This window comes from Ambystoma mexicanum, chromosome 2p, assembly GCF_040938575.1.
Source record: "Ambystoma mexicanum isolate Mex_15411 chromosome 2p, UKY_AmexF1_1, whole genome shotgun sequence".
Classification (NCBI taxonomy): Eukaryota; Metazoa; Chordata; class Amphibia; order Caudata; family Ambystomatidae; genus Ambystoma; species Ambystoma mexicanum.
Window position 1 is genome coordinate 174,789,523 of NC_090923.1, and position 26,242 is coordinate 174,815,764.

Below are 26,242 nucleotides of genomic sequence, written 5' to 3' on the forward strand. Positions count from 1 at the left end.
AGAGACCAGCATCGCTCAGTGGCTTGGCTATCAGCAGCGGCGGGTCTTGTGAACCATTGACAACTGCTACAACACACGCTGGCCTTTGTTTGCGGTTTTATGCTTCTGTCTGAGGAGGTTTCATGGGCCTTGATAGGAAAGGGCAAGGTTACTTCTCCCCATGTCACCCTCTCGGTATTCGCCATCTTGCACCTCCTCTTGAACTGCCGTGGTGAGTTAGCGCTCAAGTCGTTCAGTCTGCCGTGATCGTTCTGTGCTCTCGTGCTCCACCTTTTATCCCTTTGGGGAAGGGAAAGGGCCGTCGGGTGTGGGTGATTATGGTAAATTGCCCAACTTCGCCTGACCCTGGTATTAGGACATGTCATGTCTGGTAAACGTCTCAGGTGTTAGACCATGGTCTTTCATGTTCTGCAAAAATGTTTGTGTCAGAAAAGAGGGGCGGGGCAATGCTTTGGAACATCCTACGTGGTAGGATGAGGAAAAAGTGTTGAAAGAAGGGAGCTACTGCGTCTCACCCGTCTGTGTCCCACTCCCCAAGGACCACCCATCCAGTTGATCCTCGCTGGTCCAACCCCAGGAACTGGATCTAATAACAATGGCTGTGTCCTAGCCACCTGGATGACGATCACCAGGGACTACGTAGGGAGACACCTTCAAGTTTCTGATAGCTCCCAATTTGGATTCTGGAACATAATTCTAGAACTCTTTTTGATGACTTTAAGAGCGATACAGGAAGGAGAATTCCAGCTCTATTTAGAGACTATCCAAGATTGTGCCCTGGTATTTTTCCTTGGACCATACTCACTGTCCACTTACATGATATGGTTTCACTTGAAATCCTCACACTAGCACCTATTCAGAATTCATGAAAGGAAAGTTGGTGACAAAAAGTCAAAGCGTGCATTCTCTGCTATTGCCATTTATCAGAACCATAGAGATACAGCATCAGCCAAAGGAATTTGAGGGGCTGTAGGCCTGACAGAAAAACAAATTGCTCTGCATCGTTGGATGGTCTCTGGTCTTGAGATGGCCCGCTTAGTTGAAGAATTTAATTCTGCAAAGACGAAGAGGCCAACATGCATTCTTACTCATGCAATACAAGATATGGGAACCACAATGAAACCAGCTGTGACAATGGTACTTGACAGCAGAAATATACTCCATCCATCATTTGCAGACACATTGCTAAATATTGGAGTTGACCAGCATGAGTTATATGTAACAGATCCTATGAAGCCGAATATCTATACTCTTGAAAATATATATTTGTGAAAAGTCAAGTAAACAGATACAACCGACATCGCTGAGGAATGATAGCTCACTATTTTCTAGACTCTACATTGCATCACAGATACGTAATGGAGATCTAGATGATTATTTAGGCATTAAAACAAAGCCTATCCTCCAGCACTGTCGTTAGGGGTCTAAGACTTGGAACACGGTCCGATTTATAGATTGGCCTGGAAGAACGCATCCGGAATAAAATACTTGCAAACCAACAATCCAAATGGACATCCTTGACAGCACTGCAATTTTCAACATGACTGAACTAGGATTTGCGAAAACATTTGATTATGCCAGTACTGTGTTCATACCCTACATCAAATCTCAGCTTCAATATGTTACAAGGGTAAATATCATCTAGGGTATGTATAGGCCTGACAGCTTGAAGAGTGACACATGCAGTAAAAGGGGAAAAAGGTGTTTGAAATGTGTTGAACCAAGAAGCGCACTTCCTAAAAATTGCCATGATTTTCTCCGGGTTGATGAAAGCAAGACTGAATTGTTCTATTTCTTGGCAAAAACTTTAAGAGGCATTGACACGAACAAGCAGGCAATTACCACAAATCGTAACAATGTTATGTCTATAAGTCGTCAGATATGTTGGGACTGGCTCCATGCTCACACCAAGCAGCAGACATTTGCATCCTACTCCCTTTATGTAATGTTGTGCAGCAAGTATTTAAACCGGAATACGCACTGTGGACACTGAAGTTACAGTGCGCATCACCACATCTGCCCAACATCTGAAAATTGAGGAACTATGGGTTGCATTTGGAGTTGGGAAGCACTTACGGTTCTTTGCCGCTCATTTGTTAGAAAGAGCTTTGGGTCCTTGTTATACTGCCTTACTGAAGTTTCATGCAATAACTGGGTGTGACAATGTGTCCCTGTTTTTGAGGAAGAAGCAATAGGACTGCATGGGACATGTGGAATGCATACGGAGAGGTCACCTCAGATTTTTGTGGATTGTCCCACAGGCATAGTTACCAACCAGCAGAAGAAATGCTGAAGCCACTGGAGAGATTTGTAGTTTTGCTACATGACCGTACTAGCAGCGACAAACATGTTAATGAGGCAAGACAACAACCAAATACACACAAAGGCATAGGAATTGAAAATCTACTTTCCATTGCTCATTCAACATACAAAAAGAACTGTACCAGGCTGGTTACTTCTGTGCCCAAAAGAGGGTCACACCACCACATCTTCCACTGCCAAGTGATTGGGGGTGGAAGAAGGATGGGAAATATCCTGGACATCCCTACCAGAAGCATACACAAGCTTGCCAACTATATTACAGAAATAAATCGGAGATGGCCTCATAGCCAAAAATGTTCATTAGGGTAGTCTAAAAGTGTGCCAAAATTCATGGTTCCATCAACAAAGGCACAATTGTTTCACCTATCTGCAGTACTAGTGTTGGCATTTAGGTGTTAAATACCATCACTGGCATTTAGGTGACAAATGTCAGTGGTGGCATTTACGGTGTACATGACAGTATAAAGTTTTGTGTCCGATTAGACATGCCGGTGTCAAATGCCATTAACAGACATTTAGGGTGTTCAAACCAGATTTTCTGATCGAATTGTGCATAATTATAATTGATGCATTCATATAATTTCCAGATTTGCCATTTCATTGTTGAAGCATGTGATATATTACTGGCCTTTGCATAATACAATTTTGCAAAGTTTGGTGTCATGCTAAGATTTATTGAAAATGGGCAACTGCAAGTCTGTTTTTGGATAAAAACAATTTGAACCCCTGACTCACTAGGCCTTTGGGGTTCACCCCCCACCTTTTGGGAGGAGTTTCCCCTTGTGCCAGCTCTGCGGATAGTAAATCGCAACTAGAGTCAATGGTTTAGCCATCCTGTCTCGACCCATGCATCGTTATAACAAAGACAAAATATATTTATTCCAATTATTCCTAAAAACTTGGTTCCCTACAGATAACTCACTGTCCCTACAGAAATTCTCTTTATCCCTCGAGTGAATGTTCTCGCCCTAGTGGTGCACTGGTGCATCGCCTAAGATTATGGGATAGAAGAAAGATCTCGCCCTATCCTCTCACTACTTTGCTGATTTTCTAAAAAAGATGCACACTATTCCTGGAAGTCAATGTGTAATTTTTTTATGTTATTGCTTCCATTTCGTGTGACTTATCGCAATTTTAAAAAGGTTGCTACCATATGGATAGTGATTTAATTCCATATGTGTCTCGTGTCAATTTATTAATCTTCAGACAATCGAGAATAAAATGACGCATTTATACAGGCCCATTTTTTGTTCTACATGAGTTCTGGGATTTGGGTTGTCGGGCCAGCCCACTTTTTGTCTTTAGCCAGCTCTGCGGTTACCATTGCTGACCGTGATGGAGGGTTGGAGGGTACACGCAGCTTCTTAGTTGATGCCAGTCCATTCCTGGCATTTCTTTTTTATTTTTTTAACAGGGGCCACTCCACATTGCCTGATTTTTCCCCATGTTTTCTTGGCTTCCACCAGAATATCTTGTTTCATTGGTATACTTGTTCCATCCGGTTTCCTGCTTAATAATTTGGTCAATACCCCAGTTACTAAAGGGGAGTCTCCTGAATTTCAGCAAGTCTCAAACCACATCAGTTTACATCTTATATACATTTTTGAAACAGTTTAAACACCCCCAGATACTTTATTACAATCCACCCCCCACATGTGATTCGGACAAAAGCCTCTTCAAAGAAATCCCATCTTTCCCCAATTCCTATATTCTCACTGGCGGCTGTTATTTTAACTATAATTTTCAGCTGATGTGAAGAACACACCTCTTAGGATTTGTTTGTGGTAGGTCATGACATCAGCACATTAGTAAACAATTCATTACTAGCAATAACTGGCCTAAGCCCTTTTAACCTTAACTATTAATAGCACCTTGTTTGCATAAATATTCCAAGCAATATGAAGGAGGCTGGGTAAATAAGGTCTCTCTGAATTAGCAATACTATCTCATTCCCCAGGTCACTGGTTCCATTGGAACATTCCAATTTAAATAACTGCCACTTCATTGTACACAGCATATCTGAAAATACAAGTGAAACTCCAGGGTTCCAATTACTTTAGCCTTGGGCATTGACTCACCCAATGTTTTACTGCTGGCCAAAAACATAGCAAAACCCCTTCTGTCAAGCTCTCCTGCATTCAGGAGATTACATCTGCCCTCTGCGATACGTATCAAACTATAACCCCCTGGCCGTCTCCTTCAGCTGAAGGTAGAAGACCCTTATTTACCTGTCCTCCGATCTCTGAAATCCTGCAGAATCAGTTTCTCAAAAGCCAAAGTTCACTTCGCAAATGGGCCTGACTGTGGGTTCTCTATGACCAGTCCTCTTCCTTGCATGCACATTAAAACCCTTCCCAGTCAGTTTCCACGTACTTCAGAGTACCCCATGTGTGAATTGTGTTTTTGTTTCATTTGGTAGTTTTAACATTTTATCTTTCTTCATGCGCATAAGCCAACATGTATCAGTTCTAAACACAAAGTAACACTAAAAAGTAACATATACCTTCCACAATGAACTACACTCAATACATAGGAAATTGCAACATTGCGCTCAGTTGGCAGCCCTCCCTCACCCTCCAAATCAATATGGCGCACGCAACATAAATCCCCCCCCCTGCTTGCGGTAACCTTTCCTGACCACGCCAACATTCCTCCCTTTAGTTAATACTTTAACAAAACATTATCTTCTTCGGGAACAACCCTACAACCATCTATCACACGGGTTCCAGTATGGACATGATCATCCACTAAACAACCCCAACTCGTGCCCCGCCCCACCATGCCTGCAATCTACCTGCTGCTTCACACAATCATGCCAATTTGGTGGAGGACACAAGACCACTTCAGTTTGAGTACCACATGGGATGAATTGGTGGTGGCCGTAGCATTGGAAAGGGTCACAGTCATAGCAGCAACTGTTGGTACCTGGGCAGAGCAAGATCGTACGTGCAATTGACAGGAACAGAAAAGAATAAGGAAAAAGGCAAAAATAGGCAACAGGAGGTTCAACCAAGCAGGCACCCAAGAAAACCAAGAGTCGGGCCATGAATCGTTGGCAATTCCTGCCTCATTCTCCATGATCACTGAGTTTATGCAAGGCAGCAATGGGTTGTGTCAGGGTACCGTTCTCTGCCTCATTGGTGGCACAAATGTGCAGCAGGTACACCCAATTTTCTGGGATACTCAACCTCCTGACAGCAATGGAGGAGTGTGTATGTACTGGTTCTGCAAAGTCATTAGCATTAGTGCCCGCAACTCTCTTCCCTAATGACACTAAACGCTGACTCAGAAGTGTTCACAACTAGCAAAACCTTTGTACCTGGAGCAATTTTTTTCCGCTGCTTGGGAGGAGAGGTGAAAAAGGTCTTGTTTGGCTAAACAGCCAGTATCTATCGGGAATGTCTGCTGAAGCCTTTGATGATGCTGCTGATTGGATCGTCTCCTACTTTGCAATTGTTCCTGAATGTCGCCGCCAAACAATCTTTGGTTTCTCCATATAAGAGGATGAAAGGGACCCAAGGGACACATAGGACAAAGGGGGTACACAGATGTAACTTTAGGAACTGGTCAGGCCAAAACTAAATGTTCCTCAGGGATGACTAGAACGGGCACGTGAAGGGTAGAGAAACTGCACACACCTTGCCAGGTTGGAGGCAACTCCCTGTAAGCGTTTTGTCCACAGGTCCAGAAGTTATCTAGAAGAGCAGCCATACCTCCAGCAAGATCAGCGATGCGAAGCGTCTGGCTGCAGTTCTCATTTGTGCCAAAGGGCACATTGCCACCGCCCTTAAAACGCAGAGAAAAACGTGTGCATCTTTTTCTGGCTCTTTCAGCCACCTCAGACGCTGAAAGTAATTTCTCCACACTGTACCACACCGATTTATTCTTGCCACCCCTTCTTCGGAGAATCCCCTCATTGCTCCAGCTCTGCAACTCTTCACTCCTTGCTCCTAACGATTATTTGAAAAAAAGTCCCTTCGAAAGCCAATTGGGCTCTTTGAACACATTGCATCTTTTTCTGCTCTTTACGATCAGCAACTGAACAGTCTTCATCGATTGGTACGATTGATGCCATAATTCACTGCCTTTTTAACTGCCCTCGGACCCTATAGAAGGCTAGGTGCACTAGACATAGCGCATCTGCTACCTCTCTGTGGGATATAGTAACCCACCCAACGGCATGACCCCACATCACAAAGCTACATTTGCGCAGAAACAACCTGGCTGCACTGGCTCCTGTGCACACCAGGACCTCAAAACTATTTGGCAGCAACAAAAAGATGGCTGCACCAATCTGCCTAACACACTTCAGGCAATATGGAACAAGGGGACACACTGAAAAGGTATGCCAGTGTGTTCTGAAACATAAATGGAATAAAGTGAAAAGGGCAGCACTGCTTTGTGGAAAACCCAAAATTCCCATTCAGAATGAAACATGTTCACCCTTTAAAAAGGCTGCTTTGACACCAATTCCATCTGTTCATTTTGAAACCACAGTGATTAAAAAGGCCCCGTCATGCCCAGGATATTTCACCTTTTTCCAAGATAGAGAAATCGTGGAAGAACCAGACAGGTCTACACCCAAAATCCACCTTTTGCCCCTCAGAAAATCAAGTACCAAGTGACTTGATAACTTTTGAGAAATGCATATTGAAAGATAACAAAACATTAATAAATAAAAAAATGTGAATCGGGCACAACTGTACCAAACCAGGTGCCCGTTTGCCTCAGTTCTGTTTTCCCCCTCTTTTGTTATCGATTTACACTATGCAGACTGTCGGTAGACAGGTAATTTGCCTTGCGAGAGTTGGAGTGGCAATCGCCCGGGAAAAATCTACAGAGGTGTAGGTTGTGAGGGCGATGAGGAATACGTTGGAGGAACATCCAATCAAAAGAACGTTACCAGTTGGTAAGTAACTTGTTCTTCGAGTAAATTGTGTCCTCCAACATATTCCTCATCTTTGATAGACTCCCAAAGCAGAAAGGACAATCCTTCTGGAGGAGGGATTAGATTTTTTTTTAAAAAAACTTTCTGATGGCAGAGTATAGAACTGCTCTGCCAGAATTTAACTCCTTAGATTGGGAAGCATCTAGGTTGTAGAATTTTGAAAAAGTATGCAGCAATGACCAAGTCGCCGCTTCACAAATGGACTTTATAGGAACACCTCTTTGCAGGGCTGTAGACGAAGCGATGCCCTTGGTGGAATGAGCCCTTAAACCTTGTGGTCGGTCTTTGCCCACCACTCCGTATCATTCTGAAATGCAAAGGACAATCCAAAGTGATATGGTCTGTATTGTTACTGATTGACCCAATCTTTTTCCCGTGTATCCAATAAACAGTTAGTTATCCAATCTAAGCCTAGATAGCCTAGAGATATAAAAGCTTAAAGCTCTTTTTGGATCCAACCTGTGGAGTCTTTCCTCCTCCTTACTAGGATGAGGTGGAGGATAGAAAGTCTAACAATTTTTTGATTTAAGTGAAACTCAGATACCACTTTTGGTAAAAAAAAAAAAGAGGGTTTGACCTTCAAAACAACTCTGTCTTTATGGAACACAGTATAGGGTGGCCCAGAAGACAGTGCCTGCAATTCGCTCATTCTTCTTGCAGATGTTAAGGCAACTAGAAAAGCAGTTTTCCATGTTAGCAATCTCAATGGGCACGTGTGCAGCGGTTCAAAAGGAGCACACATTAAGAATTTTAAGACCAAATTGAGATCCCAAATCGGTACTTGAAATGGGTGGGGAGGAAACACATTAGTGAGTCTTTTTAAGAATTGTATTATCAAAGGAATTTTGAAGTAGGAGCATTCTTCCGACGAGCGCTTGAAGATGGAAAGCGCCGAAAGGTAACCTTATATTGTTCCAATATTCAGACCTCTAGGCGCTAGGGTCAGAAGGAAAGATAGTACTTCCGGGATAGAACATAGAAAAGGATCGACATTCTTTTCTCTGCACCAGTTGCAAAACCTTTTCCAACGGCATCGGTATAGAGACTTTGTTGCTGGCCTTCTTGCCGAAAGCAACACCTCCATAACGTCATCTGAAAGGTTCCAATCCCTGTATCTCAGCCTTTCAGATACCAAGCATGAAGGTTGAGCGTTTTGACCTCTGGGTGGAGAACCTGACCTTCCATTTGAGAGGGAAGGTTCTCTCTCTGAGGAAGACGTACTGGAGGACAGATGGACATGTCTAGAAGGTCCGGGTACCACGTTCTCCTGGCCCAATCCGGGGCAATTAGAATCATGCGGCTCCCGAACCGTCAACCTCCTGATGACCTGAGGAATGACGGGAATCATAGGGAACGCATACAGTAGTGGGAAATTCCACTCCACCACGAACTCGTCCCCTAGGGCTCCTCTCTGGAGAAATTCCCTTGAGCAATACTTTTTGCACTTTCGGTTGGTACTGGTCGCAAATAAGTCCACCTGAGGGGTTCCGCAAAGGGAGAAGATCTCTAGAATGACTTCCTGAGCCAGTTCACATTCGTGGGACCCCGTGCTCTGCCTGCTCAGAGCATCTGCCGTCATATTCTCTTCCCCGGCTAGGTGAACTGCCGTTAAAGAGATTCCTGCTTGAATTGCCCAATACCAGAGTAGCATTGCCTCTGTGCACAGAGGTAGTGACCCTACAACTCCTCTTTTGTTTAGATAATGCATGGCCACTATGTTGTCCGTCATTATCAGGACATTCTTCCCTCTGACAGATGGCAGGAAAGCCTTCAGCGCTAGTCTGATTGCTCTCAGCTCCAAAAGATTGATGTGTAGTTTGGACTCCAATGGAGACCAACGACCGCTGATTGTCAGATCGTTGGCATGAGCTCCCCACCCCTTGAATGAGGCGTCCGTCACTACTGTGATCTCCGGCCATGGTTGCCAAAAAGGTTCCCCTTTTAGGATGTTCTCTGTACAAGTCCACCATAGAAGGTCCTGTCGAACCTTGTTCGGAATCTGGAGAAGATCTGCCATTTGACCTGAGAACTGGGACCATTAAGCCTTTAACGCCCACTGAAGGGATCTCATCCTCAAGCGTGCCTCTGGCACCAGGAAGATGCAGGATGCCATGAGGCCGAGCAACCTTAAAGTCGTAAGCCTGGAGATTTTGGGCATTTTGGAATTTGTAAACCATCTGGAGAATGTCTTGAGCCCTCGACTTGGGAGGCGAGCTCTTTTCAAGGATGTGTCTAATACAGCTCCTATGTACTGAAGCTGTTGGGAAGGTGTCATTTGCGACTTCTTGAAATTGAGGGAGAAGCCCAGTTTGTGGAGGAAGTGGCAAGTGACTTTCAGATGATCCAGTACTTGTTCGGCAGAACGCGCCCTGATCAACCAATCGTCCAGGTATGGGTAGACATGAATCCCCCCTCTCCTGGAGGTGCGTTGCTACCACTACCATTAACTTGGTGAAGACCCTTGGGGCGGAGGTCAATCCAAATGGCAGGACTCGAAACTGATAGTGTAATTTGCCAACCACGAAGCTCGGGTATTTTCTGTGCTTGAGATGAATCGGCACATGAAAATAAGCATCCTGGAGGTTCAATGACACTAACCAGTCCTGAAGTTGAAGGGCCTGAAGGATCTGAGAAAGGGTAACCATCTTCAACTTGTCCTTCCTGAGGAACTTGTTCAAGGCCAAGATGGGTCTCAATCCGCTGTCCTTTTTGGGGATCACAAAATACAGGGAGTACCTTCCCTTGTTCCTTTCCGTTGCAGGTACTGGTTCTATAGCACCTTTCTCCAGCAGGGTTAGAACTTCCTGCTGTAGGAGCAGATTCCAAGACTTCAACGGGTGTCTCCCTGGTGGATTGCTTTGAGGTTGCGTTAGAAAAGGAAGGCAGTAACCTTGGGCTATTATTTCTAAGGCCCAAACATCTGAAGTAATGGCTCGCCATTCTTGCAGATGTTGTGACAGCCTGCCTCCTACAGGTGTCTTGTGATGCAAGTCCTCAAAGTGGTTTTGTGGCGGTTGCTGCAGCCGCTGAAGGCAAAGGGGCTGGAGCTGGCTTCGCACGTCTTGCTCGTCCACCGCGAGTGGCCTTTCTTTGGCCCCTTTGACTGGCCATTCCTCTCGCCTTTCCATATGAGATGTAGTAACGATAGGAACGTCCCCTCCAAGATTGATTTGTTGCACGAAACGACTGAGGTTGCCCAATAGCAGTTCCCAACGATTTGGCAGCGGCCTTTGAGGTCTGCAACCTCTCAAGGCTCTCGTCAGCCTTGCTGCCAAAATGGTGAGACCTGTCAAAAGGCATGTTCAGAAAGCGGTTCTGTACATCCGGTGCAAAACCCGACTTCCGTAACCACGCAAACCTGCGCATTACCGTGCTAGTGCCCATGGACCTGCTTGCACTATCCGCAGCGTCCAATCCAGATTGAAGGGATTCCTGCATGGCTTCCTTTCCATCTCCAACGATGGCTGGGAAACCTTCATTTTCTTCCCCTTCTGGTATATGCTCCGCCGCCATTGCGATGCACTCCCACAGAGTGTACGAAAATGTTGCCAAGGCACATGTGGAGTTCGCAGATTTTAATGCCATGCTTCCGGCTGAAAATACCTTTCGTGCCCAACCATCCACACGCTTATCGTCCCTGTCTGGAGGGATAGACTGGTACGCAAGTTTGTTGGAAGCTGTGGCTGCCTGTATGACCAGACTCTCGGGAGTTGGATGTGTTGACAGATAGCCGGGGTCGCTACTGGCTGGGTGGTATTTTGATGCGAGGGACTTATTTACCGGAGGAATAGAATCCTGTGTTTCCCCCAATTCTTGGCCACCCTGTTTCGTAAGGCAAAATTGTTAGAGAGAATTCTCTGGAAAGGCTAATTTCCCAAACCTAGTGAGTCCCCCAGCAGCTTTGCTGGATTTTTGGGGTTTATTTTTTTCTCCTGCTAAGAGTGAGACTCTTTTACTCCCACTCTTAGACATGATTTGAGGTGTTCCTTTGTCTTTCCATGTGTTTTATGGGCTATGGGGTCTTTTACTCCATAGGGTCTTGTGTTTTTGATGTGGGTTACACCGCACCCTCCGTGCCGTAACCCAGGGGTGTCGCAGCGACCCCCCAACATAGACTCCATACCCTGGGACTGACTACTGTCTCCCAGGGCATGTAAAGTCACCATTGGCTTTGCTAGTCCCAAATTATGAACATAAACCAGTACAAACCATCATATAGTGGACGTACTGGTCGGGGCAATTCGATTGCCCCGGTTTCTGTTCGAGGGGGCACGTCTCCATCCCCCCTGATCGAGTTTTGGCTGGTGGCAGTGGATACTAATTAAATTCGACCGCGAATATATCTCTATGGGATTTTCCCATTGTTCGAGGCTACCAACTTTAATTATTTAATTCCTATAGCCTCGAACATACCGCTGGTTTATTTATTTAATATTAATTCACTGGTTGGTATTTTTTGCCAGAACTCTATTCTAAAATGGCGTTTGTGTTCTCTTCTGTGACTCCAACCCAAGTCGAGCCCTTTGTTCCACTTTTTGGCAGGCTTCTCCACAGAAGCCTCCAAAAGTGGTGCCAATGTCTGGGTACCACAAGGGATGTGGGAGGGGGTTTAGGCACCCTGGACTGAGTTGCCTTGGCAACTCAAGTCGCACTCTTGTGTGATTGGCCCAAGTGGTGAGCCGGCCGGCTCACCGCTTAGCATGTTTGATTGACAGCTAGGCTGAATGAATGGGGGTTTGCTGCATAAAAGCAGGGCTTTGGGGACTGGAACTTCAGAAGTCGCCACAGGACCTAGGAATCTGAGGAGGGAGAAGCTGAGCCGACCTGCAACGACGACACCACCGGTGGAGCCCTGCTGAACCGTCTCACCACTTTTCCCGACGACAGAGGAGATCTCCAGTCCGCAGAGCAGAGTCTTCTTCCTTTGACTGGTGGGGATAACCAGTTTTGCCTTCTTTTCACCTTCCTGGAGCATCTCGTGGCCGGCTTGCCCGTGCCAAGCACCCCAGCAACCGGAATACCACGGCTTACCACTACCGCGAAGAGAAGGGTAGTACCTTTTAACCCGACGAACTCCGCGGCTGGTTTCTTCCCTGGCAGTGTAACGACCTTCATCTTTCCTCCACGGCAAGACCTCTTCCTCTGGACGAAACACCGACTTGCACCCGCTGCAAGTAACAACTGCCCCCGCTGGAGCTTCCTTCCCATTTCAGGTACTGTGTCCTGCCTGGCTTCCCTTGCGACAGATCGTTCGGGGTGACAGTAAAGCCTCGACTTTCTAACCTGGACTGGCCTGGGACGACCTAGCTAACTTTTCCTGACTTTTTTCATCCTTTGTGTGCGATCTATCTACAAGACTCTTTGAGCATAACCCCACTTGTGTGAACCTGGACCCCTTCTGCTTGCTCTCTCCAAGAGCTGGGCCTTGCAATTGACTTCCTTGCTCTCCAGTAGAACTCTGCCTAACCTGACTTACTGTGGTTCTTCTAAAAGTATTGAAATTTGTGTGCATCCATAACTCTGCCTTTTTCCCTCCCTTTTTAATAACTTATTAGAGTGGCATCTTATGTTAAGCGCTCACCTCTGTCTGAAAATAAGTAGTGTTTCTCACTAAGACTTGTCTAATAAGTAATTAGGGTTGTATAGATCTAATAGTGACAGTGCGGAATTTACTTTTCTCTCTATGCTAGTGTAATTTACAAGTGTGTCTTTAAATAATTATATACTTTTACACTAAAGCTCTGGTCAGTGTTTGCTTGTGCTACTGTATCTATGTACCTAGTGTGTATATTCTATATACTGCCTAACTCTTCTTGAGGGAAGTCTGACTGCTCAGCCACAGCTACCAAGTGAATGTGTGGTACAGACTGCTACCAAGTGGGTTTACTGCCAAACACCTGTAGTCTTAAATCTTTTGCAGTGGTCCCTAAGGGAACTGCACAGGTTTCTGCCTAATATACATGAAGTTAGTACTGGGTCTTCAGTGGGACCATGGTCCAATATGTCTGTTAAATCGTCTTGGACAAATTGGGCTGGTGGTCTAGCCCATCCCAAGTAATCTACCACCTTGGTCATTTAACTGACGGTAAAATGGACTGGCATGCTCTCCTGGATCTGGTCTACCAAAGTCATTCTCAGGAGAAGTGTCAATGCCACTTGCATTATGTAAAGACTCCACCAAATCCCTCATTCTGCTTTCCTCTGAGATCAAGCATTCTGGGACATTTGGGGTGCCATATTCCAATCCAGAAGGTACATTTTCCTCCTCGGATCTCTCCTGTTCCTCAAAAAGGAGGTCAAGGATTTGAAAAACTCCTCCCTAGGGAGAGGCTTGAAAACATTCTCTGGGAGAGGAGGAGGAGGAAGAGGTGTAGTACCAGGCTCTGAAGAAATTACATGTTTTGTAACTTCGCCTTCTCTTTTTCTGGCTGCCCTGGCTTGGTTGGAGCCTTTGGCGCCGAGGGTTTCGGTGTCGATAAAGGCGTTGACGACATAGTGGTCGAAAGGGTCTGCTTCGAGGGCGTCAAGGCAGTCTTCGACGATTTTCCCTTCGAGGTGTGACAGGTCTCGGACGGCGTCGGTGACCTCGAGCGATCGACTCGACTGTTTATCGCTCGGCGTGCTGGAAGGTTCCCTATCCTTCCTTTTACGATCACCCGGGCTCGAGGGCGCGCGAGTGTCGGAGCGATGACGCCCCCGGCCGGCTTCTGAAGAAGGCGCGGACCGAGGCTTTGCCTTCTCAAACACCTCCATCATTTTGACCCTGAATGCTTCCCACTCTTCGGAAGACGAATGTTTCGTGGGGCATTTCATCCTTTTCGGAGACTTGTCTGACGACGAGGTGGAGGGAGACCTGTGGCGTTGTTTCCTCGATTTTTTTGACAAAGACGAGCGATGAGAATCGCTTCGGGATCTAGATCGATGCCTTTCGCATCGAGATTTCTCCTCATGGGGACTCGACGCAGGAGGCTTTTCGATCCTTCCGAACTACCTGTAGCTTTCCTCTCCTTTCTCGCAAGGCCTTCCCCGTCATCGCCCAACACTTCGAACAGGCTTCCATGTTGTGGCCTTCTCCGAGGCACCACAAACACTCACGGTGCGGGTCCGTGATCGACATTTTTGAGCCGCACGACGTGCATTTCTTGAAACCCGATTTCGGGGTCGTGGTCGGTGTCGATGACGAGGACATATTTCTTCTTGTTTTTATATATTTTCTTCACAGAACTCGAGGCGTGCCGAATGTCCGAAGCAACGTAACTGCGGAAAAACGGAACTGAGGCCAACGGGCGCAGCGCGTGCTACTTATACACCCGATGACGTCACCCTTGACGGAGGCCTTCGAGGGACCATCAACGACATCGCCGCACGGCGCCCACTGCTGAAATAAATTTTCCGAACAGCAGCAAAGCTGGATGGAATACATATATCCAAGATGAGGAATACGTTGGAGGACACAATCCACTCGAACAACCTTTGTAAACTGCCACCAAAAGAGATCTGGGTGAAACTGGCAACCCTCTATGGCACCTCATATCCCCAGCTTGTGAAGCTCATTAATATCTTGAGGGTTTTCCCTGTGTCCAATGCAGTTGTAGAACGCTGCTTTTCCTGCATGAACAAAGTTAAAACTGACTGGAGGGCATCCCTATCAGAAGAGGCCGTTGAAACACTCATTCGTATTAAAAAGCAGGGCCCTTCTCCTGCAGAGTTCAAATCCAAAAAGGCTGTAGATTTATTTTTTTAGCATGAAACCAAGATGTCCTGGTGTTGCCGATGATGACTTAAGGCCTACCTCTCCCAATAAGAGCAGATCATGCACACGAAGCATGTCTCAAGACACAGATTCTTAGTCCTACACATTCATTTTAAAATGTTTTTTCCAATTTTAAACCAAGTAAAGTTGCTTGTGACCGTTGATGCCAAACACTTTGTAACTTGATATAATAAAAATTGCACATGCACACACTGTTGAGTCTTTCATTGATGTTTTGTTTGTTTAGTATTTATTATGCGCACAGGACCCTGGGGTATAAGGGCGCAGAAGGTAAGAAGATGGACAGTTTAGAGCACGGTTATAAGTTACAGGTTACAACAGTTGTAGGTTTACAGATGAGTAAAGCATGGTAACAGACAATTAGGAACACATTTATGCATTCATTTATCATTTGTTGTTGGCGGCCAGTTGATCACATATTGTCTGAATTTGGAAAAAGATTGTTCTAGCCTTGCAGTGATAGGTAGTTCATTCCACAATTGAGCAGCTTTGACTGGGAAGCTAGCTCCGCCTATGGTGGCAAGTTTGAATCGGGGTACTTGGAGGCGATTGGTGTTGGCTAGTCTAGTTTGTCTGGTGGAGTGTGTTCTGGTGAATCTGACCTTTAAGTATTGTGGGGCTTTATTATAAAGTGATTTGTATGTGAGTGATGCAGTTTTGAGTCGGATTTTCTCGTAGGTGGAGAGCCATTTGTGTTTCCTTCTTGTTTCTGAGATGTGTTCTCTCTTGGGAATGTTCAATGCTGCTCGGAGGGCATTGTTTTGCTGTATCTGAATTTTGTTGATGGTGGATTTAGTAGCTCCCATGTACAATGCATTGCATTAGTCTAGTTTGGAGATGATTAGGGCTCTGGCTAGTGTTAGACAACTGTGCCGAGAAAAGAATTGTTTTCCAGCTCTGATTAGTTTACATGTGTAGGCTGTTGATGAGGCTAGGGAATTTACTTGTTTGGAGAATGATAAAGTGGAGTCAAGGTATATACCCAACGTTTTTACTTCTTTAGCTACTTGTATGCAGTTCTCATCGATGATGGAGGAGTAGTTTGTATTTAGTTTTTTAATGAAGGAAGCAGTGCCTAGGATAAGTAGCTCGGTTTTATCATCGTTCAGGCATAGGCCATGGGTTGCCATCCATGCCTGAACGATGCTGTAGATTTTGTTCACTAGTGCAGAGTCCTTTTCGTAGTCCCCTGTGAGCGGTAGGAGGATCTGGGTATCGTCAGCATAGTTAGTATACACGATACCCAGGTGGTCCAAGTCAAACAGGGGCTTTGTGAAAATGTTATAAAGCGTTGGTGAAACGCAAGATCCCTGTGGCACGCCGCAGGTGATGGGGTCTGCAGCTGCAGTAGGTGAGAAGACCCTCAATGTGCGGTCGCCAAGGAATGATTGGATCCACACTATAGCCTCAGTAGAGAAATGTGCTGCTGAATCTAAGTGGTTACACAAGACTTTATGATCTACTAAGTCAAATGCGGCAGATAAATCTAATAGGAGAAGTGCTGGTTTACCAGAATCTCGTACTTTATCTATTTGGGCTTTTACATCAATCAATGCAGTTTGTGCAGTGTAGTGGACGGAAACCGGATTGACGGGAGCCGAGTAGTTTGTTTTGTTCCAGGAAGTTCTGGATTTGGATATATGCCACCTTGTCCAGAATCTTCAGTAGGAACGGTACGGTAGTAATCGGTCTATAATTAGTGGGAATAGCTGGGTCTAAGGTTGGCCTTTTAAGGAGTGGGAGCACCCAGGACTCTTTTAGGTTGCTCTGGATGGTACCTGTGGTAAAGGAGGCATTAATCAACTTTTTGATGAACGGTGCTAGGTCTCGTGCAGCATCTTTTATAGGTTGTGCTGGGCAGAGGTCTCCTTTGCAGTTGGATGGTTTTAGACCAAGTATTACTTTCTCCACTTCTCTTTAGAGAAGTGGAATTGGGTGGTTGGATTAAGGTTGGGAAGCGTTTTAGTAGAGGGGGATGTGGCCGATTCTAAGGTCTCTCGTTTTAGTTCCATTTTCTTTTGGAGGTTTAGGACTTTATTGGATAATGCATGCTGGATTTCAGAGCACCATTTTTTTATCTCTAGTGCAGTTATCCTGAGGTTTTATGGGATTTTCCAGTTCTCAGAGTATGGAGAACAGTTCTTTTGTGCTTGAATTAGCTTGTGTAATTCTGTTGTTGTAGGTCTCTTGTTTAACTGAGATGATTTCTTTTTTATATTGAGATGAGATGTTAGTTAATTTCAGTTTATTTTCCGCAGTGGGGTGGGGTGGGCTTTCCACGTATTTTCCCCATTTCCTTTTTTCTAATCCGAGATTTTTTAGGAGAGGGGTGAACCAGTTCAGGTGGCTCTGTGGTTTACTATTTCTAAGCTTAAGTGGAGCGATATCATTGAGGGTTTTGTTCATAATGTTATTAAATTCTTCCACTAATTCGTTGGGGTTTAGGTTGTTAGGTAAAGCGTTCAAAATGGGCAGGATACCAGGGAGTAGTTTGTCTAGTGTCATATTTTTTTTGTTTCTGGTAATAACAATATGAAGGATGCAGAGCACTGTACTGCAACACTGACTGCATGACCCAGCCACACATCATTGAACTTAAAAATGTTTTTAGAGCTTTATTTGTTTGGCCATTCATGCAGCGAACCTTAACATTTTACAGACATTGCACTGATGTTATAACCCAGGGAGGTACATAGAAATCATTTGTGCATTCTTGCTAATTCTATATCTTGGGGTACAACTAGTTCTGGTAACATTCAATATTGGTATAAAATTGCTTATCAAATTATTAATTTGCTAATCAAAAAAATTTTCATTAGCAAAATCTGCTAATCAATTTTTGAAAACTAATTTATGCCTTGGGTGTTAGTTTTTATTCAGTAGCCAGGTAATGACCTGGGTTCTGAATGATTGAAAGGTTGAGATAGATTTGATGTCCAGTGGAAGTGTATTCCAGAGTTGGGCGGCTTGAACCAGGAAGCTGGTTCCGCCGGCTCTTTTTAGGGTGTATTTGGGCACCACCAGGCAGTGTGTTGGTGGATATGGTGATTCTGGTAGCAGGTTTCATGGTGAATTTATTGGTGAGATATGGTGGGGCTACGTGATTCAAGGCTTTTTAGATGAGAAATAGTTGTTAGGTCAATTTTTTGTTGTATGGAGAGCCATTTGCACGATTGTCTGATGGAAGAAATGTGTTCTCTCCTGAGAATATTTAGAGCCGCTCTGAATGCGTTGTTTTGGAGGACTTGCAATTTGTTAATTATGGATTTGTTTGCACCTGCACATAAGCTGTTGCAGTAAACCAGTTTAGACTGTCTAAGTGCCCTAGCTAATATGAGGCAGCTGTTAGAGGAAAGCAGGGGACTTCAGCCCCGGATCAGTTTACCTGTGTAGGCAGTGGCTGAGGCGGCCATGTTAATTTGTTTAGAGAGGTTTGTATTAGCATCTAGATGGAAACCAAGGGTTTTTACACTTATCGATGGTTACAGTGTTTCCATGGATAATGAGGTTATTGTAGCTGGGGCTAAGTTTCAAGAGGTTGTTGGGGGAGCCGACAAAGGGTAGTTCAGTCTTATTCAGGCAGAGGCCATGTGTGGCCATCCATGCCTGAATGATGGTGAAGACTTCGTCGATCCTGCCAACGTCAGAGCTGTAGTTACCAGATAGTATTAGGATTATCTGGGTGTCATCTGCATTGGTGTAAAAGAGGCTTTGTAAATATGTTGTACAAAGTGGGCGAGACACATGAGCCTTGTGGGACACCACATGTAAAGGGTATCGGGTCTGCCGCCGCTGGTTCTGTTATCAAGGAAGGATTGGATCCATGTGACCGCCGAGTTGGAGAAGTGTGCTGCTGATGACAGGTGGTTGCATAAAATGTTATGGTCCACCAAGTCAAAGGCTGCTGAGAGGTCTAAGAAGAAGGATGGCGGCTCTACCCTTATCTTTGAGTTTGTCAATCTGACTTTTGAGATCAACAAGGGCCGTTTCTGTTCCATGTTCAGGTCTAAAGCCAGATTGACGGATAGCTAATAGTTGGTTTGACTCTAGATGGTCTTGAATTTGTAAGTAAGCAACTCTATCTAGGATTTTTAGTAGGAACGGGATAGTAGTGATGGGTCTATAATTAGTGGGTATAGACGGGTCGAGTGTCTGTTTATTTAACAATGGGAGGACCCAAGATTGTTTCAGATTGCTTGGTACTGAGTTGCTAGTGAATGACAGGTTTATTAGTTTGGTAATGAAGGGGGATAGATCACCAGCTGCATCTTTTATAATCTGAGCAGGGCAGCTGTCCCCTTTACCGTTTGACAGTTTCAAGGAGGTTATAATTTTTTGAACTTCAGGTATAGTCAGCTTTTTGAAAGTGAAGCCTAAGTTGGTATCAGTAGGCGGTGGTGAGGTTGGACTGGGCATTATGCTGTTGGTGAGTTGTTGTAGTTTGTTTTCTATTTTGGTTTGGAGCCCAGTAATTTTGTTGGCAAGGGCATTCTGGATGCCCGTGCACCAGGGTTTGTCCTTCGTAAAGGTATCTGTGGGAGGATTGGGGTTTTCTAGTTCCTTTAAAATGTTGAAAAGTTCTCTCGTGCTAGAGCCTGCCTGGGTTATCCTAGAGTTGAGTTTCTTTTTTGGCGCGTATTACCTCATTTTTGTATAGAGCGGTGATATTGGTAAGGTTGGTTGTATTTTCTGAGGAAGGAGCTGTTTTCCAAAGTGTTTCAAGTTTACTTTTTTTTATGTCTGAGTAGTTTGAGTTCAGGGTGTACCAGGAGTTCAAGTGTGCTTTAGGTTTCCCTTTACGCATTTTCAATGGGGCATTGATGTCAATAGCTTTAGACATGGATTCGTTGTAGATGTTGACCAACAGGTTCAAGTCAGCTGTAACCGGTAGTGCGTTGAGTATAGGGGCTACCAGGGGTATTAGAGCTTCAGCTGTGATGTTGCGCTTGTTCCTGGTTGGGCAGGCAGGTGCATTAGGGGGCTTTATGGGCACCAGGTTGTTAATATTGATGTCTAGCTGAAGGAGAAGGTGATCCATCCAGACAAGAGGTAGGGGGTTCTTGAGGGTGATAATACAATTGAGAGCAGCTACCCAGTCGAGAGTCCTACCTTTCGAGTGAGTGGGTTGAGAACAGTGTTGAATGAGGCCGTGCTCAACTAGTGCATTGGCCAGGGAGGTAGCTGGGGGGTCATTGTATCCGAGGTTGAAGTCTCAGAGGATTATAATTTGTGCTGTTAGAGCTCTCGGCTACTAAGGATGTGATATCTTCTTCGAATAATCCCAGGGGACCTGGGGGCCTGTATATTCGGTGCATCGTAATGTACTTTTGGGGGGATGTTTGAAATTCGACTGAGATGCTCACATGATTTTAGTGGAGAGGAGGAGAGTCTGATGTCTAGAGAGGATTCAAAGATGATGGCTACACCGCCTCCTCGAGCGTTGGGTCTATCGGCTCTGAGGATGAGTAGTTCTCGGTAATAGCTAGGGCTAGAGATGGGCCCGCAGCGTCATGCAGCCAGGTTTCTGTCACAGCTAGGAAGTCAAGATTGTTGGTCAGGATGTCGGCAGTCTCTGTGGCATGGGCGACTAGGGACCTAACATTTAGAAGTGCTCCTTTTATAGGGAGGAGTTTGGGATTGTTGGAGACTTTATTCTGGTTATTGGTCTTGATATGGGGTTTAACTAGATGGTTACTGTTCTTATGGGGGATTCTGGTACCTAGTCTGTTACGCTCGGTAATGTCGAGGATGGTGGTATGTGTGTCTATTTGGACATTGGTGGCAGGGAGCTTGAGTAGGTGTGTAGGGAGGTTATGGTTGGGGCTGTGAGCAGGGGCAAGGTGTGATAAACTCGGACTAGGGCGGTGCCACTTGGAGCCAACGTTGTTACTTATAGCTAGGGTGTCAGCTGAGTGACCGCTGCCACAGGTGGGCTGGGAGTGGTGTGAATCTAGTGGGAATGCTGGCATGGAGGGCAAGAATGATGTAGGGCAAGGGATAGGGTGGTGCCTGGGACCTACCCTTGCCTACCAAAGATTAATCTAGATGCAAATACAACAGCTACCCTTAAAATTCATCTAAATGCAAAACATTGGCTACCTTTCGAAGATTCAACGAAATGCAATACATTGGATACCCTCAAAAATCATCTAAATGCGATAGATAGGCTACCCTCAAGAATTCATCAGCTACCTTTGGAGTGCAGCGTGATTTTATTACTTTGGCAAGAATCGCGTGGTAGTGATAAGGTAGTTTTTAGAAAGCACAGGATTTAGAAAGCACAGCACTGGTTATGCTCCCAATTCCTACCACTTTACCCGTTTGTAGCAGTCGACTGCTTTGTAGGGCTCCCACAGCAAACACACGATGGAGGTGCCCCAGGGAGGTGCTGTTTGCCTATTGGTCCTTCGCCGTCTGCCTGGGCAAGGCTATCCTCTGACTCACTCCTCAGAGTGCTTTCCTGGAGATGGATGGCCCCAATCAGGGATTAGGGGGAGGAAGGCAGCGGTTTGAGGGGGTTGCTAGGGGATGGGCATGGAGAGGAAATGTAGGGTGGAGTAGGTCGAGGGAGCCTTAGCCATTTACTATGAAGCTGGGGGGGTCAGAGGGGGAGGACAGAAACAAAGGACTACACCGGAAAGGAGTGCTCTCTAGAAGCAATCTAGCACAATAAAATTGATTGGAAATCACACTACAACATAGGTAAATCCCTCCAAAAGAATAAAAGAACCCAGAACAGGCCGTAAACTCCTGAGCAGGTGCCTGCTGTACAGGATGGCTATGTATTGTGAGATGTTTTTGTTTTGCCCAGATCCATGGACATTGTAGGCATCTAAAGCACTAAAGCATCGAAGAATTCTTTGCTGGGTTTGGTTTTCCTGTCTGGTAGAGTCTTGCAGATGTTTGGGGTTGATGTACTCTCTGAAACTAGTATAAAGGCTGCAAGGCCTTAGAAACTGTTAGGCAAGCTTTTCATGGCAATTATACATTTTCCTGACCTGTGTCAACCCCAGAACCTTTTGCTTTATTGGTGGATTATTTTTCCTTATACCTCAGTGAGTGGGAACCTTATTCCGCACTCAAAGATTCTGTTACTTTATTTATTGGAGTAATTTTTAAGACTCTCCATAGTGCCTTTTTAAAATGTTATCCTCTTCTACAACTTTTGGCACAATCTGCCTATTGTTGCTTGGTTGCCCTTGTGGCTCCCCTTTTAACTTTCTCTGGGTAACCTTGTGAGAACTACAGTTCCCAAGGGTAGAAAGGATCTTTGGATCCCTTTTACATTTTATTAGGTGAAACCAGCACACCCCACCATATGTGGAGTGGTGGGGAGACACAATGTATCCCCTTTCTCCTTTAAATGGTAACATTTAAGTTACAGGGACAAGCTTACCCTTAATGGCTGGTGTCAGTGAACCTTTAACTAATTCGGTGCTCCCTTACCACAGGCTGTTTTCACAGCCCCGGTAAAGGCACCCATGGGTGCTCATTTTACCAAAAGGGCTCTAGTCTTCTTTTTTCGTCATTTCAGTGTTCCTTGGCCTTTCTTGTTCCTTCCCCTGACCTCCAGGGCAGAAAAATCCTTTGTGCCAATTTGGTCTTTGGCGGGTAACCGCAGGATTTCCCGCCCATGTTTTAGAGTGTCTGGGAAGCCAGAAAGCAAGGGAGGAGTCCGAAACTCTGCAGCCCTTCGTCTTCCAGCCTGACTGCGAGAATCCAGTTCAACCTGGGAGGCTGGCTGTCCTGAATGCTGAGAAACCGACCAGCGCCAAAACCTCAGAGCCGCATCCAGCTGTGAATAAACTCTTGCCTGGAGCCTTCTCCGTTGATCCCTGCCGCAAAATCCCTTCCAAAGTCCTGTCTACCATCATCACAAAGGAATACATAGACCAGGGTTTTGGCTGCAGATCCTGAAGTCTACTTGCTTCAACTCTTTCTGTGCTGATGTATTGTGTTGGCTGGGGTATTAACTCACCTTAAGCCTGTGTGATTTCTGTACAGTTTTTGGGGTGTTCTGTGATTAGAGCCCCCTCATCCAGTTCACCCAGGCCCACTGCTGGAAACCTCTAGGGGGTCTTCTCAGAAATCCCTGGACCCTAACTAACTTTAAAGTGAACTACTTACTTGTTTGAACAGTCTTCCACAGCAACTCTGACTTTTGCTGCAACAGAACCCTATCTCACCCTACCTACAGCTGGCCCCTAGACCACTAGGGCCCCTCGTCTGCATCTGAGTCAACTCTGGCTTCAATAACTATTTCTTTCAGATAATAGGTGTACAAGTTCCCCAAATGGGTCTTGCTTCCCCTAACTTGCTGTTTAGCCAGTTTAAAATAACCGAGTCATCCATAAAGTTTAACAATGGGGTTTGCTTTCCCTGGCCTGTTTTATATAGATGCTAGGTTGATAATTACCTTTAAGTTACAGGTAGCTCCTGTGCCCTAAAAGAAGTTTGAGTTATTATTTACCTCATTCTGAGTTCCACTGACCTGAAAATCATACATATATATATATATATATATATATATACACATACATACATACATATACATATACATATACATACATACATATATATATATATATATATATATATATATATATATAACAAGGTTGGTTGATTATGTGATTTCTTTGTTGAGTGCCACTGCATAACCAACAGGGTCTACTACCCTTGTATTACAGAAAGTAATCTAAAAGTAACTAATGGTTTTTACTGCCCATGAATAGGTGTGGCCTACACTAAATGTGTATGATAAGGTCTGACTTCCCTAGAATTACTAAAATTAATGTTCGGTATTCTGAAGAAGGTTTTATGCTTTGGTCTGTGCATCTTCAAGCATTGTGGTGTGTTTTTATAAAAGTGTTTATGACTATGACCAGTACTTACCCCAAGACTTAACTAGGCCTACTTGCATTTATAATAAACCTTTATTTTTTATATTATTTCTAGTTGTGTTTCTATTGAATCCTTTGTGTACCACAGGTTCTATATACTTTCCTACAGCCCTCTCTCCCTCCTAACATAAGCCTGGCTGCTCTGTCTACGCTACCATATACTCAGGTGATAAGGCCTTACACAAGTACAAGAGTGGAGTTTGGTACTGCCTCAGTTGAATGGTTTTACTAAGCCCTTAGTTGGTATTCAGAAAAACTGTCCTAACCAAGATATTAAAGTGAACAATATGTTGGCACATGTTTAAGGTCCAGTGAAAAAGGATCATTATAGATTCCATGATGGCGGGACTTTAACATAGATAAATGTCAGTCTCTAGTACAACTCTGTTTAACTGCTGCATTATGGGGAATGCCAGAATAGCTAATACGCGGACGACCGATTAATCACCCTATATGGAAATTCCTACTACTCTGGACAGCAAGCACACATTTTAGGAGTTGAATTGTACCAGGCCTTGCAAATTCTTTAAAATCACACTAGACCTGCAGGGAAAGTTCCTTTGTTTACATACTCTAGGAGAAATGCACTTGCCCCAAGGTGACTGGTAACATTTACCAGTGCTTTTTCTAAAATGGTGTATATCGCCATAAGGACACTTCATATTTGGTGCAATGCTGACAAGCATGCACAGTGAAACTTGCATTTGCCATTTACTACAAACTAAGTGTGTTTGCAGTAAATTAAAAATAAGTTTCCAACATCCTCATACTCGCCAGCAAGGTCGAGTAGAATTGCAAATGGTACTCGCTCTTCATAAAAACTACTTGCCAATGCTACTGGGCAAGCAGATTTTGCAAGCCATGTATACGAATGGGGCCATTTGGATAACACTCAGTATTATTGCAAAGTTCTGTGTCTGATCCCAAACTATGTAGTCCGTCACACAAATGGTTGGTGCTGGTCTCTTTTTTCAGGTTTAAGCTAAATATCAACTATAAAACACCAACTTAAGTTTAAATCTGATCTGCTGATAAATTGAAACTACTGCTCATAAAATGAATTGTAACGGGGGGTTGTGGCCTGGAGCGCCGCGGATGAGGCTGCTCCATTGATGGCCTCCGTTGGGGTCTGCGGCTCAGGCTGATCTTTCGCTGGTTCCCGCTATGCTGTAACCGCCTCCTGGCAGGGATCTGAAGCGGAACGTCTCCTGCGCCCATGGCTACATTCCTGGCCCTTAACGCGGCAGAGTGGCTGAAAACGTGGCGTTGGAACTTCTCCACGGTGTGCCCTTTGCTGCCGCGGCCGGCTGGCGCTCTTCTGCCTGATGCGGGGAGGGGCAGTTTGGCTCCAACATGTAACAGCACTCCTGTAGTACCTGCCGCCTCCCACATTCCTCATCTGCACGGGGTCTTTGATTGAGACGGCCGGGTCCTGCGACCGCCATCTCCAACGCTGAGAGCTACAGCGCTGCATCCTTCCCCCTCGCCTGGGCATGGTAACGCTGGGCCTCCCCCGCAAGACGAGCTCCGGTGGACCCGCCGCTTAGCATCCGGCACCGTAAGCCAGAGGCGCCTGCAGCCACCACCTCCAGCGCGGTCAGCGCTCTACTTTCCAGGCGGGCGCCGCTGGCCCCACTAAGCATCCCAAGCTCCAGCGGACCCGCCGCCCAGCAGCTGGCACCCTGAGGAACCGACGTGACTACAGCCACAGGGAGCCCTCCGAGAGGAGGACCCCCCCCGCCACCATCTTCAGCGGGATGGACACACCACTCCCCAGGTGAGCGCCTCTGGCCCCATTGAGTGAGGTGGCCCCTGAGCCTCCCCACTTGCATCCACGACTAGCTTCCCCCAGGGACTTGCCCGGAGGCTCGCCGCCATCCCTGAGGCCTACCGGATCGCGCTCCCCCACCTCCTACTGATAGTGGCCCGCTTCCACTGCGGTGGTCCTGGTGCTCCTGCAGCTTCCTGGGGCACCCCTGCCCACCACCTCCACCCCATTGCTTTGGACCCGGGCCTCTCACCTTGTGTGGCTTCTTATTACAACACGATTACTATCCCCGTGAAGGCTCTCCTGCCCTTCCTCCCTGAGAAATCTCCTGGGGCGCCCCGGCCCACTCCATTCCTATCGACACCTTAGGCTCCTGGGGCCCTGGCAGCGAGCATACTCTTTCCCCCCCCCCCCACCCTTAAGCCATGACCAGGTGGTGAAATCATCGAGGTGCAACGACATTGCCACCATGCTGCAGGCCCCGGGGAAGGGGAAGAAAACCGACCCCCCGAACCTAACTCCCCAGAGGG

The 26,242-nt window shown here is 45.7% G+C and overlaps 1 protein-coding gene across 1 annotated transcript in view; it reads right to left on the bottom strand.

Annotated features, from left to right (window-relative positions):
* Positions 1-26,242, bottom strand: part of LOC138566320 (uncharacterized) — a 514,894-nt gene that overhangs the window by 34,004 nt on the left and 454,648 nt on the right. The gene's annotated exons all lie outside the window — the stretch shown is intronic.